This window comes from Heterocephalus glaber, unplaced genomic scaffold (genome assembly GCF_053883595.1).
Source record: "Heterocephalus glaber isolate CG9 unplaced genomic scaffold, H.glaber_assembly_v1.0 deba00001577, whole genome shotgun sequence".
Classification (NCBI taxonomy): domain Eukaryota; kingdom Metazoa; phylum Chordata; class Mammalia; order Rodentia; family Bathyergidae; genus Heterocephalus; species Heterocephalus glaber.
The window spans coordinates 31,273,334-31,285,718 of NW_028258358.1; the positions used below are offsets into that span (position 1 = coordinate 31,273,334).

The 12,385-nt window shown below is 35.8% G+C and overlaps 1 long non-coding RNA gene across 1 annotated transcript in view; it reads right to left on the minus strand.

Moving 5' to 3' along the window:
- Window positions 1–4,881: 4,881 nt before the first annotated feature.
- LOC110346948 (uncharacterized) overlaps window positions 4,882–12,385 on the minus strand; it is a 61,558-nt gene continuing 54,054 nt past the window's right edge. Inside the window, exon 6 of the long non-coding RNA XR_002391237.2 lies at window positions 4,882–11,206. This is a non-coding gene — a long non-coding RNA (uncharacterized LOC110346948). The remainder of the gene's footprint in view (window positions 11,207–12,385) is intronic.

Genomic DNA, 12,385 nt, shown 5'->3' on the forward strand with positions numbered 1-12,385 from the left:
ATTCCAATTGAGATCCCAGCAGCATACTTCATGGACCTTGAGAAAACAATCCAAAAATTCATTTGGGACAAGAAGAGACCCAGAATAGCAAAGCAATTCTAGGTAACAGAGACATGGCAGGGGGTATCACAATCCCCAACCTGCAACTATACTACAAAGCTACTGTGATAAAAACACCATGGTACTGGCAAAGAAACAGACCTGAGGACCAGTGGAACAGATTAGATGATGCAGAAACAACGCCAGACACACTCAGCCATCTCATCTTCGATAACGGAACCAAACACCCTCACTGGAGGAAAGATAGCCTCTTTAATAAATGGTGCTGGAAAAATTGGGTTTCAACTTGCCAAAGATTAAAACTAGACCTGTATCTCTGACCATGCACTAAACTAAAATCAAAATGGATTAAAGATCTAAATATTAAAATAGAAACTCTGAACCAGTTGGAACAGAGGTTAGGTAGAACTCTTGAAGACATCGGTGTAGGAAAAGATTTTATGAACAAAACCTCAGTTGCCCATGTACTAGCACAAACAATCAACAAGTGGGATCTCTTCTTATTAAAAAGCTTCTGCACAGCAAGAGAAACCACCAGCAGTGTGAAGAGACAACCCACAATGTGGGAAAAAATCTTCACCTGCTTTTCCTCAGACAAAGGTCTACTATCTCAAATCTATAAAGAACTTAAAAAGATCAGACCTCCCAAATTTAAAGACCCAATCCGAAAATGGGCATCTGAAATGAAAAGACATTTCTCAGACAAAGAAGTAGAAATAGCAAATAAATACATGAAAAAATGTTCAACATCACTGGTCATTTGAGAGATGCAAATGAAAACAATGCTGAGATTCCACTTCACTCCAGAAAGAATGGCTGCTATCATGAAATCAACCAATCACAAATGCTGGCGGGGCTGTGGGGAAAGAGGAACTCTGCTCCACTGCTGGTGGGAGTGTAGACTGGTGCAAGCACTGTGGAAATCAGTATGGAGATACCTCAGAGAACTAGGACTGGAAGTCCCATTTGACCCCGCTATTCCACTGCTGGGGATCTTCCCCAAAGAATTAAAAGAATCATACCACAGTGATATATGTGCACCCATGTTCATAGCAGCACAGTTTGTAATAGCTAAAACTTGGAAACAGCCCAAATGCCCATCAACTGGAGACTGGATAAAGAAAATGTGGGTTTTTTTATAAAATGGAGTACTACTCAGCCATAAAAGATGAGAAATTAGAGACATTTATAGCTAAGTGGATGCACATTGAGGTGATACTCTTAAGTGAAATAAATAGGACACACATGTATAAATACCGAATAGTTTCTCTGGTGTGAGGAACTGAAAGTGTAAATAAGGACTAAAATGTATAATAGGTAATGTGAAATAAGAAGAAAAGGGGCAAAGGGGAAGGAAGTGGGAGGGATAGGGGAAAGGATAGAAGGGAATAGGATTAATATGAGAAAATGGAAAAATAAGAACAAAATCTTTGTAAATAGGGAGGACTGGAGGGGTTGAAGGGAGGGCTGGGCAAGGGTGAAAAAATAAGAGCCAAGAGAAACTATGTAAAGGTGCAAATTTCCAATGATGGATGTCATTATATTGTATACCTAAAATGTACCAATGATTAGAATGAATAATCGATAATGCAAGATAGTAAGAAAAGGTCCAAAGGGGTAGGGGTAGTGGGAGGGGCAGGGGAAAGGAAAGAAGGGAAAGGAAAAATGCTGAGAAATGGAAAAAATGGAAATAAAGTCTTTGTAAATAAGGAAGGGTGGAGGGGGTGAAGGGAGGGCTAGGAATGGGGAAAAAATAAGAACCAAGATGCATTATGTAAAGGTACAATTCCCAATGAGAAATGTAATTGTGTTGTATACCTAAAATGTACCAATAAAAGAATTTAACAAAAAAATTACTAAGGCTATTAGAAGGTTCCGGCAGAAGCGGAATAATCTGATAACAAATTTAAAGTTAAGATAGAGGAAAACGTATTTGTCCACCGTGGATTGCACCTCCTTCTGCCTGGAGTTCTATGTCATGACCACAAGATGGGGATGCAGCACAATCTTCCTTTCTCATGTTAGTGGCTAGCAGAGAATTATTATCAAAAAGTCAAATTTTAAATCTAGACAAATCTGTTTTCTACCAGGTTTGCCCTATTATCTCTTAGAGTGTCATGGCAATTTTACTCCTTCAGCTAATATACAAAAATGTGCTTATGAGAAACAGTATATATTTTATGAAAAGTCATTTGCTTTTAAAAAGAACTGGCTAATATGCAATCAGACTTGCTTCACAGTTTTCCCCTAGGTGTAGGCTGTAGAACCCTGCATAATGTACCTACACACTGCCACCACAGTGTACAGGTATAGAGGCTTTTGGGGCAAGTCGCCACGCTCAGAGTTTCCAACGGAGTCATTGTAACTCATGGTTTTGCAATCTTCCTGCCGTCTTTCCTTCTTTATTTTTGCAGGGATTTCTGATCTTTTATGTTTGTGTATGCCTAGATCTATCTCTGTGTCTGTATCCATCTTGATAGTCAGGTGTTGGATTATCAGTGAGGAATGCATTCAGATCACCCAACATCTGACTATAGATAATTACAAAGAGGAAATAAAAGACAGGGCATTAAAAAGAAATTCTAGAACTAAAAGCAGGTTGAAAGGGTTATTGAGAATCCAAAACAAGAAAAGAACCTAAACCTTACCAAGGTGCATCATTGGAAATGTCATAACACCAAGTGTATTTTTTAAAAAACTAAAAGTTAACAAAGAAAAAAAAATAATGACAGGAAACATCAGGAATCATAACAAGATTGAACTTCTTAACAACACAGAAGCTAGAAAACAATGAAGCCATGCCTTCAGCTTCTACAGAAAATTGTTTTTATCATGGAATTCTATACTCAGATCACTCAAGAAGAAAGAAGAGAGGAGAAAGAGAGAGAGAGAGAGAGAGAGAACAAAATTCAAAAGATAAAGAGCAACTCTTCCATTTTAGAGCAGAAAAATAGAAGACTATAATAAGAAGGTTGTCCCCAGAAAGAAAAGTGGTATCTGGTAAGATTTCTCCTGTTCTCACGGAGAATGTAAAGAAAAGTACAGTACTATACACAGCTATCTCAGCAAACAAAAAATAAGATATTCATTAACTACAGGAGAACAGAAAAGATCTACAAGCAAAGAACTATAATAATTGCACACTTTGGCTCCCTGGGAGTAATATTTAAAGTCATAGTAGAAACCATGAATATTGACCTAATGATGAATTGTGATACTGGGGAGGGGGGAGAAAACTAAAATTTCAAATATCACAGTAAGAATTCATAGATGTTTAAAATTTTAAACAAAGAAAAACTATTACAAGAGTATTTTATTTATTTTTATAGTAAATATATACAGTGCATCAGTGATATACTCATTATCAAGTGTTATGTACAGTAGGTACCTAATTGTTTTGCTATACTTTTATGCCATTGACAGCACAGCACACTTGTTTCCATCAGAATCACCTCAAACGTGAGTAATGCGTTGCGCTTTGACATTACAGTGGTTTCTACATCACTAGCTAGTAGGAATTTTCAGCTCGCTTAAATCTTATGGGCTCACCATAGTATGTGTGGTCTATTGTTGACTGAAATGCCAGTAGGTGGCACATATGTTAGTACAGGTAAGAAAATAGCTTCAATCTTGTGGACAACCAGAGCACTCCTTGAGATCACTACCATGAAGAGAGCTCAGTCTCAAGTCGTACAGTAAACATCTTTTACAATAAAAGTCTTGTGACAATAATCATCATCGTGTCTACTTACATGCATACACCAACATTTTAAGCCCAGATCAGAAACTCAGGCAAACGTCCAACTCCCTGTGTGATAACTTTGGAGTAATTTGAAATACAATACTTTTTTTTATAGAAGTGGAATTAACGGATCCTGTAGGTCCTTAGCACTCTGACCTAGTTCTATTTTTTTTTCTTTTTCTTCTTTTTTTAAAAGTCCCTGTTCATTCTTCATTCAACATGAGACTATATTTTAAAATGAGGCAAATTGCTGGGGGGGCAAAGTTGAAAGATTTTAAAAGAAAGGGTTAAAATGGACAGGACAAAGGACGTCTGCTTACCTTATAGGTCTCATAGGAAATTCTGCCTTCAAAAAGTATAAGCAAGTTTGATTTTGATACAAATTAAGCTAAAATACTTACCTATCCATAAATAATTGAGGAAAGTATTTAAAAAGGTCTTTTCTAGTTGCAGTAAAGAAATTCTAAAAGCAAAATGGCTATCTAATGAAGACTTGTTTCCATGAAGTGGTTTTCTATTTGTTTCCATGGTTTTTTAGGAAATATTTCTATAGAGTCTGAAATGAACCTGCTAAAACCCACCATGAAAACCGGGCACTTTAGAAATTAGAAAGGTTTCTGTCAGGAGAATTTAAGCATCATCAGGAAGACTTTACTGGAAAAAAATCTAGCAACTTTCATTGTAAGCTTTCTGTCATCCCAAACTTTCTTCCTTTGGAATTCAAAATTATAGCCTTTCAATTAAATTTTTAAAAAGACATTTTGTGACAATCTTCATTCATATTCCTTAATATTTTGATAGTAATAATACTATGAATCCTACAAACCCTTTGATGAAATACTATCTTTTCTAGGGAAAGGATCTAAAGCACAAATTTAAGTATGTTATTGGAATATAATGATCATTTATAGTTTTTATGATGCAATAATATCAAAATTATGACTATAATTAGCCTTGGGTTCCTATTTTTAAATAAAAGTATATTTTTAAAAAGGGATTGAATCTGCATGTAATGAATATAAACATGAATAAGCAAAATAATTTCTAAAGTTGTTGTGCCTTTCAATTTTAATGAAAATCATTGTATAGGGAAAACCTCTAGATAAACTTACAAAGGGCATAGTATTACCTAAGTCAGGATCGTTCTTACAGAAAGCAAGAATCAATTACTTGGAATCAATTTTTGTACGAACCACCCTTTCCTTCCTCCCTCTTGTCTTCCTGTCTTCATTTTGTCTCCACACAAAATCAAATGTTAACTCTGTGGAGAGAAGATGTTCAATAATAGATTTATGCAAACAGCAGTTCTATTGATTACCTCTGTTAATCACTGCTATGACTTGGATGCTGAGCATCCCCTAAAGGTCCATATGTTACAGGCTTGTCTTAGGGTGCCACTAATGGGAGAGAGTGAGAACTTTACAAGATGAGGCCTAATGGAAAGTCCTTAAGGCATTAGGGGTGTGCCCTTGAAGATTTAGTCTTTCTCTCTCTCTCTCTTTCTCTCCCTCCACTCCCCTATTCCTAATTCAAGATGTGATTGCTCCAGCCAGATGAACTGCCACCAACCACCCTCATCACAGGCCAAAGCAGGGGGCCACGTGATCTTCAACTTTGACCCTCCACAACTATGAGCTAAATAAATCTTTTTATAAGTTGGCTGTTTTGGGTATTTCATTGAAATAATTTAAAAGTTGACTGATACAATCACTTTAATGACCAGGTTGAAAATCTTGGTTCTGTCTCTCTTAAATAAAAGCAACTACTTTTGCAAAAGAACCCTTATAAGAATGCATCACAATAAGGCAATCTCTAAATACTGTCCTACTTAAAACCTTTATATATTTGCAAGAATTGTTCCTTGTTCTGGGAGAATGTTCTTTGCAGTCTACCAAGAAAATATTAACCATCTTTTAAGTTTGGTTTTGCAGCAACTCTTCTGACATTAGATAGTCTCAGTTACAATTCCCACTGCCAGACCCTCTGTATTAACCCATTGCCTTCTATATTCTGTCAGCTGTTCCAGTTCACTCAGCTTAGGCTTGTGCTAGGATTTTCTTCAGTGCTATAGTTGCTTTCCCATCAAATCAAAGTGTGTTCATTAAAAGTCACTTCAGACCACTTATACCCAGGGTTTGTGTTTTTATAATCACATAATTTAATTAAATCTTGTACAAAACAAGAAAATATGCATGGGCAGAAGATATCGTTCTTTGAAAACTAATTTAAATGCTCTTTTCATGAAGACTTGATGAAGGTTAAGGCTTCAAAACACAGAAAACAGTATGCAAAAACTAAATAGACAAAATCAGTGTGAAATTTTGGAAAAATAATGAAGACCTAAAGGGTGAAGAAATGCTCTTGCTTCGTAAGAGTCTTTTTGGGGTTCACTGCTCTGTAAGAACTAGAAATCATATAAGATACATTTTAAATGTGGTTTATACAAAACGTCTCAGTTGTCCAATCTGATTTTATTTTATTTTTTCCAACCTGATTTTAGACATGCAAAAAAGTTTGGCTTTTTCTCTAAGGGCTGACAGAAAATTTTTAAAAATTGATTTTATAAATGCTGAAAGTTTGTACATATTCTTTTCTTGGACTACCCATTTCAACTAAGCTTTTTGGTTAACCAGTTGTCCATGACAATATCTGATAAAAATGGCTTAGCTATCATAGTCACTTTTTCTTCTGCAGTGTTCTTGCTCATTACCAAATACCATGGTATGAATCTTTGTGCCCCCTCAAAATCCATATGCTGAAGCTTAATCTCAGGGTGGTGCTACTCAGAGGCGGGGCATTTGGAGATGATTAGGTCATGAGGGATCTGCCAACATGCCCAGGATTAGTGCTTTTGTCCATGAGGCCAGAAAGAACGTGTGTAGTCCTTCTGCCCTTATGAAGACCCAGTGAGAAGGAGCCATCTTTCAATCAAAGAACCCTTACCAGATGCCAAATCTGCTGGTAGCCCTCAAGGAAACAGTAAAAAATAAATTTTTGGTGTATACAGAACACTCAATTTAGTGTATTTTGCTATAGTGGCCTGAACAGACTTAAACGACAAACTAAACAGCGAACATTTTCAGTGATTTAGGGACTAGGCTAAGTTCTGGGATATAACCTTGCAAAAGGAAAATATGGCCCTGCCTCACGGTGCTTAAAATTGCTCCTAGTGTGTTATCTTTTAATATTGCATTGAACTACAAATGTGTTCACATAATCTATTTTCCCTGTTGCTTGACAACTTGCTAAAAGGTGGGAAATGTAATTTCCATTTTTATATTGTCAGTGCCTTACAAATTACTCGGCCCTTAGCAAAGACTAAATAAGCATCGCTTGAACCAAGTAATAAATAAAGCCCAAACTTCATTTTCTTGAAAAGTTGTAATATCTTTCAGATTCTCTAGATCAACATGGTGGTATAATTTCTAGATTTGTCTCCCTTCAACCAATGACTGGAATTGGAGCAGAAATCTATCAATGATGTTTTTAATGAAAAAGATGATTACGTGATTGCACATTAGTTATTAATTTGGGTATTATGTACAAAAGGAAGTACTTACACAGCAAAGACCTGCTTTCAGAAATTTTCCCCACTGTCTGTCCCCAGCAGATCTCCAGCACAGAAATCAAGCAAGGAGATAACCTCAGGGTCACGCAAGGCCTTGTTGCGGTCTGCACAAATATAATTCATTTGTAGGGAGGGAGGACTTGTTAAGAAGAGATTCTGCAGCTGATGTGTTCCTGCCAGCTCTTAACAGTTTCATCTGATGAGAACTTCCTGGAGTATACATAAGGATTCCTTGGAACAGCTTGCACTTTTAACAAGTTTCATTCGGCTAAAAAAGTTCCTTTGTCCCATCCAGCAGGAAAAATCAATGAACCGTCACGTATGAAGTAGACTCAGTCAATAACGTTGATAATTTAATCCTGGAGATCTGTATGATCTTCTATGCCCCTCTAATAAAATCTGTTCTTTTTCCAGGATTTGTTGCTTGATAAAGTCATATAAATGTTGTCAAGTCTTATAAATGTCTGTCATGTGGCCATCACATCAGTCTTTGATGTCTCTGTGCTTCCTATGGGTGTTCAGATTTCTTTAACAGATGGGGAAGTTCCACATTTCCTGTCTCTCGGTATAGCTGCAGCAGATATGTGGGTAACATGCAGCCAGAATTTACTTAAACTACAGTCACCTTACTGTATTGTTTTTGTTGAGAAATTTTAAAGAATAAACAAGAACAAATAGCATATCAAATATCCATGAATCTACCCATCATTAAGTATGGACAGTTTTTAATATTCCGACATGTTTGATTCAAACATTTTTTTGAAAAATAAATATAATAGAGCATTCTAGATAAAAGTAAAATACCTTTTGCTCCCAATTCCCCTTCTTTCCAAAGGCAGATTTGGTCAGGAGTTTAATATATGTTTTCTAGTCTGTCAAAAAATTATATGTATACATTGGCATACAATATCATTGATTTATATAATTTTCATTAATGTAAATATTCTTTTTTATATTCAAAATTACATATTTTGAGATATATCTTTACACAAGTATATGTGAGAAGTCTATCAAGTCAATATTCTACAATTTATTTATTTGTCCACTTATTATTTCTAGTTTTTCACCATCATAACAGGCTTTAATTGTTTATAATGATCCTTTGTGCACATGGTCAAGTTTCTTCTAGACTGGCGCTACCTAAAAGTGTAGTTCATGAACTGACCTTATAGCTACAAATTATTTCAGTTCATGGCAAGATAAGAAGTCTTTGACGGAAAAGAGACAACTTGTCACATGCAAGGCATACTTAATAGCACATCTGATCTTTCACAGTGAGGTTTTCTCAGGGAAAAAGTGACACACTAGTTTAGATTCTGGTGCAAGTGGATCCAATAAATGATCACGCACATAAAAGTGGCACTTCTGGGTCAGAGGGTGTGTGAATTTCATTTTACTAAGTGTTATTAAACTGCTTTCCAGAGTGACTGTCCAAATGTACTCATTCACAGTACCTGAAAATTCAATTTTTCTCATATTCTTGCTGATTTGGGGATATTTGTTTATGACAGCTTTATTGATATCTAGTTCACATACAATATAATTCACTTACTCAATATATGTAAATTAGTGGTTTTTTGCATATTCACATGGAATGTGGTTGTGCTGCCATTTTCACAATCAACTTTTGAACATTTTCATCAGCACCCAAAGAATCCCATATCTTGGAGCCATTGCTCCCAACCTTCCCACCCTGTAGCCCTAGGCAACCGGTAGTCTGCTTTCTCTACCTACAAATTTGCCTATTGGAGACATTTCATATTCATAGAATCACATAAACAGCAATCTTTTGTGACTGACATCTTTTACTTAGCACATTGTTCTCAAGATTGATGCAAGTTGTGTCCACACTTTCCGTCCTTCTAATGGTCAAATAATATTCGACTGTATGGTTATATCACATTTTACCAATTTGTTAGTTGAACATTAGGTTGTTTTATTATCCTAGCTATAATGAACAATGCTGGTATGAACATTCATGTACAAGATGTTGTGTGAACAAATATTTTCATTTCTTTTAAGTACTTACCTAGGAATGGAATTTCTGGGTCAAAATGATAACCCTGTGTTTAACTTTTTTGGAAAACGGTCAGACTGGTTTCCAAAGTGTCTATCTTACTCATTCTCAGCCCTGGAACGAAATACCCAACACTTACGACTTAAAGGACAGGTTTATTTTGGCCAATGGCTTCGTGCTATGGTTGGCTGGCTCCAAGACAGGAAAAGGATGCACAGAGGCATGGCACAGGAGAAGGTACTCAACTCATGGCAGCCAGGAAGCAGAGAGAGATGGGAGGAGCCAGGGAGGGAGAGACACCCAGCCCCGTCATGTCCCAGTGTCCAGCCTCCAACAGCTGCGCTCTTTAGTGGACTAATCCACTGATGAATATAGCACCCAGTGATCTAATCACCTTCCAAACACGAAAGCCTTTAGGGGGACATTCTAGAGCTAAACCATGGTGTCTGTAACACTGTACATCCTACAAGCAGTCTATACGGGTCCTTATTTCTCCACATCTTTATCAGCATTACTATCTGACTTTTTATTCATATCATCCTAGTTGGTGTGACACGGTTGGTATCCCAATGTGGCTTTGATTTGTATTTCCTTAATGACTAATAATGTCAAACATCTATCTTTTCATGTGCTTATTAGTCATTTTTTATATGCTTTGCAGAAATAGCTATACAGATACCTTGCCCATTCTTTAATTGGTTATTTGTCTTTTAATATTGAGTTATATGAGTTATTTATGCAATTCTAGGTGTAAATCCCATATCATATTTATAATTTTTAAATATTTTCCTCATTAATTTTATTCTTTTCATATTTTTATAATTGTAAATTAATTCAGCTATAAGAAGTAAACCTGGTATGAATCTTAAATGTACAGTTCAATTAATATTTAAAATATAAACCTTAAATTTAAAATATAAACCTTAGTGTGTACATGTATATATATAGACAGGTCATATATAATTATTTTTTATAGCCTACTAATCTAATATATTGCTGGGCTTGATTTTCTACTATTTTGTTAAGGATTATGTGATGATTTTTATGAAAAATATTGGATTTTGGTTTCTTTTTCTTATATAGTCTTTGTTTTTTCTGCCAATATATGCTGGCATAAAACAGGCCTTTTTGCTGAAGAATTTGTGAAGGACGGGTATGATTTCTTCCTAACAGGATTGTTAGAATTCAGCTGTGAACTCATCTGGTTCTGATATTTTTGGTGGCAAGGATTGTAATTACCATGTCTTTTGTATTAGATTCTGAACGTAGTAGATTTTATGGTATAGGGCATTAGATTTTGTTATCTTCCTGTAAGTAATGTTAGTTGATGATTTTGAGGTTTATTTCTATGTTTTGTTCAGTAAATATAAAACTACATCTACATTAAGACAAGTTGAACACCTTATCATCTTATCTCTCCATTGAAAAATTATTTTTAGTAATAATCGTGAAACAAAGTAAATACATTTCACATGGAAATTAAAGGCAGTCCTCTGACTCACAAAAATTTCAAATCTAAACAAAAATTCCCAAAAGATTGCATGAACTGATAGAGATTGAGTAGCATGATTTATGTTTCTTTGTCTTTAAAACCAGTGTATTATCATTTATTTCCAATTTACTGCTTAAAGACAAGAATGTAGAGAGCCATTGAAGTTGGTTACAAAAGCTGCTATTGATACAAGGGCAAAGTTTTCCAAACCAACACAGACTTTGCACATATTAAAAGCTGACTCTGTGACTGAGAAATCTCTGTATTAACTTCCACTTAAACTGGGGTTTCTTAAAGGATGAGCAGCAAAATTGTGATTCCCAGGAGCTGGAGGAGAAGCAGAAAATTAGGAGACGCTAGTTAAAGGGTATAAGATCCAAGGTTCCATTAGTCAAGAGAAATAAGTTCTGCATACCAACTGTACACCATGGTGCCTATGAATAATAATGTATAGTATACTAGAAAATTGCTAAGAGATTTCAAATGTTCTTAACAAAAAATGATAAGTCTGTGAAGTGATAGATTTTAATTAGCTCAAGTCGGTCATTCAACAATGTAGTCTAAATATATCAAGATATCACATTGCATACCATAAGTAATACAATTTTCCAATTAAAATAAATAATGTCAATTTTGAAAATAAAGACAATTTAGGAAATTTTCTTTAAAATGCAAGCTTAACTATGTGAGGTAATGCATTTGTCAACTATCTAGACTTAACCATTCTAATATATATAATATATGTGATAAATATTATAATTTTATAAAGCAAATTTATGAAATGAGCACATGCAATTAATCTCAGAAGGAACTGATTTTTTTTCCTCAAAGTAGTGTTTCATCCGTGATGTTGTTTGGAACTGTAGACACATGGGATAGTATAAAGCAGACCAGAGGTTAGCCAGTCCTACAATTATTCCCAAAGCTCCCGGGGCAATGCCCTCCTTGTTTGTACTCTGGGGGAGCCGGCCTCATCCCCCAACCTTGATACAATATCTTCAGCAGCCCAGGGTCAATCCCATACTGTGACGATAAAAAAAGACACCACAGCTTGTACCTATGCAGTCCAATCTATCTCCTGCCCACCACTGGGACCTCTTTGGTGCCCGGTCTTCCACTCGCATTAGCCCAGCAGTGGCTCTTCAGTGTGCTGGACTGGAGAAACAGAACCCGTATGTCACATCCACATAAAATGACAAGACTGTCCACGTCTGATCTTTTCTGTGGTATATGAGCTGTGAACAAAACTTATGGTGAAAGAGAACACCTCTGTCTTGTCCATGTACTATAAAGTGACAAGACTATCCACATCTAACCTCTTACATGACATCTGAGTTATGATCAAAACTTATGGTGAATGTTTACGTTTTTTAAAAAATGTATTACAGTAAAAGACACATTTCCGTTAGTCCCTTCAGAATCCTCCTCCTCACTTCAAACACACTTATCCCATGGTTCTTGCCACTTTCTGAAGCAGTTCAGGAAATCCTTTTTCTTAAGTGTCAT